General features: G+C 30.8%; 1 long non-coding RNA gene across 1 annotated transcript; it reads right to left on the bottom strand.

Annotated features, from left to right (window-relative positions):
* Positions 1-1,095: 1,095 nt before the first annotated feature.
* Positions 1,096-3,541, bottom strand: LOC145821134 (uncharacterized). The gene is made up of 2 exons (XR_014363173.1): positions 3,372-3,541; positions 1,096-2,137 (listed from the first exon to the last, which is right to left on the bottom strand). It is a non-coding gene; the product is annotated as an uncharacterized LOC145821134 (long non-coding RNA).
* Between the last annotated feature and the right edge of the window lie 1,426 nt (positions 3,542-4,967).

The following is a 4,967-nucleotide window of genomic DNA, read 5'->3' as shown; positions in this document are numbered from 1 at the left end:
ATGTAATTGTTGTTTATGCTTTGGATTATATCTATGGTATTAGTTTGGGGGCGTTACAATTACTCTGACCTATTTGTTCACGTTTTCACTTGTCTGTTTGTCCAAAGTTAGTCGCCAGCGGTAAGTGGCGATTGATAGTAGTGTGTGAGAATAAAAAGAAAAAGTAGAAATAGAAAACATACAAGGGTAAAAATGATTTTTTTTCTTTAAAATAATAATTTGTACTTCTAACCAATTTTTCATTAACTATGTCCATAAAATAAAAGCAGATCAATCACTGAACTTAATATAATATACATCCATAAAAGTGGACTTATCACCAATTTTTCATAATTTAAATTATTAATGTTGTCACTCTTTATATGTAGATTATTCATAAAAAAATGTTTTAAGTTTATTATTTCAAATATCTTATAGTTAAGGGTGATAAATGAGTTGAATGAGTCGAACAGGTAATTGTTTAAGTTTGGTTTGAGAACATTAACGAGTTTTAAAATATGTTTAAACTTAGTTGTTAAATTTTTGAGCCGATCTCAAACAAACTTTTTTTCGAGCTGAGATTGAGTAGTTTGATATATTATATAATTTTAGACTTATCGAGCCAAACCAAATGAACAATTGACTGTTCAAACTTGATTTGAAAATTTTAACAAATTTCAAAATATGTTTAAAGTTGACTTGTTTACTTAACGAACTTAGCTTGAATGAGTTTTCAAAGAGCCAAATACGAGTCGAGCTTGAGCTGTTTAGTTCGTTTATCACCCTTAGGGTTGGTTTGATTCACAATTGAAATTTATAATCCGCCTTAGAAACTACCCCGGTCGCTATAGTTAATACATAGTCAATTCGACATCCACGGTTTGATTTTAATTTATCCTTAAACCATACTAAACCGCACTACATACATCCCTACTTATAGTCACAAAATATCAACTATTCAAATCTAAAATTTATATTTAGAATTTGTTATTTTTTATTGTCAAGATCCAAACTCGCCCCTATAGGTTTAGCATCGTAACTTGCCGTAATCCAAGATTACCTTCGGCCTTAAAGGCAAAATTTCAAAATATTTAAATTATATCGGGGCCTAAAGTGGAAGCGAAACAGAATAATAATAATGTTTATTGAGCTTGTGCATACACGACTAAAATAATTAAAACATTTAAACACAATAATAATTTATATACATATACATATCCTATATATCTCACACACATATACACTAAGACTTAGCAAAATACAAAGCTTTGACAAAGTTAAGGGGCTGATATTCTTGGCTCTACTTGAGCCTAACTTGCTCCATCCCAAAAGCTCTTCAAAAGGCTGACACGAGTAGACTTCGAGACTTTCTCTATCCTTGTTGCTTAGTTTGCTCACCTACATATATATATATATATATATATAAATAGTGAGCTAAAGCCCAGCGAGTAGTAATAGAATAAAGAGGTTAAATGAATGAAGTTCGACAACATAGTACAAAAACATGTCTTACAATTTCGAAACAATTCTTAGATCATTTTCAAAATAAGGCATTTGCCTTATTATATCAAATTTATAACAAAAAATTTTCCATATCAAATCCCTTATCAAAACATATGTTTCATTTCTTGAAACAATCCATTTCAATAGGCAAAACAATTTAACGAGTTATCATATCAATCCCTTGAAACAATAAAACCATTGTTCGATAGCATTTTCAATACAATTTCGATTTCAATTCAATTTTCAATGATCCATGTTATCCCAATAGCAATACTCATTCAATGACAATTTACGTGGTACATCCAATAGAGTAACAATATTTCAATAACAATGGACCACGAAGGGTCAATCCAATGGACCACGAAGGGTCTAACACTAGAGATCTCTGTGTGCTTCAATCAAGTCAATGGCCTTGGTATTAATCTCCCCCAGGCAAGGGTCAATGGCATTAATCTCCCCTAGGCAAGGGTCAATGTTCAATAGGTGTCACAAAACAACGTGAACTTCATTCATCTATAGAGAAATATCATTTTGATAAACCATTCATTTGATTACATATAACAATAAGGAATGCAAAATAGATATGACGTGAACATATCTTTACAAAGTTACTACTCACAGTGGGTTAAGTCGATACAAGGCATCGGACGTCCACCTATACAAATCACACAACAAAGATACAACAGAAGCACCATTAAATATTCATTTCATTTTAATTCAGCTCTCTTTATGTATTTCTACTTTATTCCATGACTATATGAGTCCAATTGGTGCCTAAAAATACTTAGAATGTCATGAGGATGCAAATAGGCACTTAAAAGAGTTAGTCGAAATATGCTGAAAATAGGGTCTCCGCTCGAGCGCACCTTTGGTCACAAATTTTCTGTACTTTCAAAACTAACAAAATAATTTCCAAATACATTTTCAAAACTTAAACTTTTGCATGAACCAATTTAAATATGTAATTTTATTAATAAAGATAAATCCATCACTAATTTTCCAATTTCTAATACAAAATCTCTTTGATCATTAAACCAATAATTTCATGAATCTAATAATTCCAACACTCTTCTTTCTTTGTTTTATAAAACACAAATTAAAGCTATAAAGTCCTTTCAAAAATATTTACATGTAAGAAATTTAAATCAAAATCAAACTAATTTTTGATTCTCAAATATAAATTATAATTTATTCCCAAATTGTCCAAATTTAGATTTAATTCATTTTCTTTATATCAAACCCGATTTCAAACCCACAAATTTTAAAACATGAAATAAACTCTCAAAACTCTTGAAAATTTCATGATGTATGTAAAAAAGGAATTCAATTTCATTATTAATAACAAAAATCAAACTTAAATAATGAATTACAAAATCAATTTCTTAGAATTTCAACCTGACTCAATTTTTAACCAAAAACTTAATTTATGATCATTGATGTTCCAAAATATATTTAAATTGAATAAAACTTTTAAATTCATTTACATGCATGGATCAAACAAATTCATAATTTTCATAATAAAATCAAAACTTTGTCTTACTTTAGGATTAATTCCAAATTTCCATAAGTTTGATCTTTCTAAAGCTTTTTCCATTTTTTTTTCAAAATATGAGATTGAATTGGTTCAAATTCGAGAAAATCCATGATGCATGTATAATTAGAGTATTAAACTTGTAGAATTTACTCATGCATGTAACAATGAGGCTTAATTTCATGCAAAATCACCACATCAAACCCAAAATAATTAATTTTCATAACCATGAACCTAACTTAATCTCTTCATCTTTATTTTCTAATTTCTTCCAAATTACATGAAATTGAACTCAAACTCATAATCAATTTCAAGTGTAATACATGAATTCTACAAAAATCAAGGTTGAAATCCTTACCTTTAATCTTCAATTTGATATTTGCTTGATGATCTTCCATTTTTCCTTTCTTGAATTTCCTTCAAAATTTCCAGCAAGTTCTAAAGAATTGAACTCTCTCTCTCTCTCTCTCTCTCTCACGGTTTTCTCTCTCTCTCACTCGGCTGTTCTTGTTCCAAAAGCATAAACATGGATGATGTATAGCTCTAAGGCTTTAATACATAGCCTATCCTCTTCTTGATTTCATCTATTCCATTTTTTTTTTATATTTTATTTTATTAAAATGGTGGGACACTTGTCCACCTTCAATTAATCCATGTGGTGATGTATGTTAGGATTAGTTTAGCACACTAATTGTACATTAGCTTACTTAATCATAACTAATTGTAATTCCCACATAATTTAATTAGTCTAATTTGACTTCCATCAAGGCCCAATTAATTATATTTAATCTTTACCATTCTGAATCGAATTTTTAATCTAACTCCCAAAAAGACTCCATATATTAAATTCAACTTATTGCTATCATCAATTTTGATTTCCCAAATCATTTAGGCCTTAAATTTTTGATTAGACACCAAATTTTCGTCAATAAATTACATATTCAAATTAGACATCCCATGAATAAATTTAATTCATAATAACCAAAATTCTCAATTGTCATGACTTAATCAACTCCAATTCGGACCCAAGTAATAAAATCTCAATTTTACTAAATTGAATTGAATATTTAATTAGACCCTCATATGACTCAAAATTCAAATAATTCAATTCGTCAAATTCACCTTCTTGAGCCACTCAAGTTTTTAATTTCTAATTCCGAAATAGCTATTTTATAAAATTACATACGAATCAATACCGACATTGTTCATCAATTCCACAATTAATTTAAAATAATAATTAATTAAAATCCAAATCACCTTGATTAATTAAATATAAAATATTATATGTGGCAAGGTCATCACATTTATTTTTTTTTTTAAAAAATTCAGATACATAATACAAATTTATTGGACCTCTCATCTTTTGGACCCTACGTTTTCTTTTGCAATCTTCCTATTGCCAGAGCCCTCATTGCTGGCAGTCCACCTTACCTGCCCAACCCCATCTCCATTCCCAACCTCCACTATCACCACCTATCACCATCCCAACCTTTATCTCCACAAACTCCTCCATCGTGTCTAGCACCAACCTCATAGCGTCCACTGACTCCTTCACCTTTGCCACGATTTCCGCCTTCAACATCACCAACTCCTTCCTCTTCGCTAGTAGAAACCTCACAAATCCCTTCAAATCCATCATCCGACAACATATTCTCAGCACCTCCAACAAACTCCCCTCTCTTTCTCTGCTCTCCACCTTTTCGATATCCGAAATCATCATCTCATTTTTCTCCTTGATGAGGGCTACGGCGGCAGGCTGTTGCTTCAAAATTGAATTCTCGTGATTTTGGAGGGATTTGAGGGTTTTGTTAATATTGGCATCAAAGGCTTTGATTTGAGAGTCTAGGGTTTGGGATTTCTAGGAGAGAGATTGCTCTAAGGATGAAAAATGGTCGATTAGGGTTGTGGAAATGAAGGTGGTGATAGCAGTGGTTGGAGGTGACGGAAAGGTGGT

This window comes from Camellia sinensis, chromosome 3, assembly GCF_055761805.1.
Source record: "Camellia sinensis isolate YWXY chromosome 3, ASM5576180v1, whole genome shotgun sequence".
Classification (NCBI taxonomy): Eukaryota; Viridiplantae; Streptophyta; class Magnoliopsida; order Ericales; family Theaceae; genus Camellia; species Camellia sinensis.
This window is presented reverse-complemented; position numbering and strand designations above follow the sequence as displayed.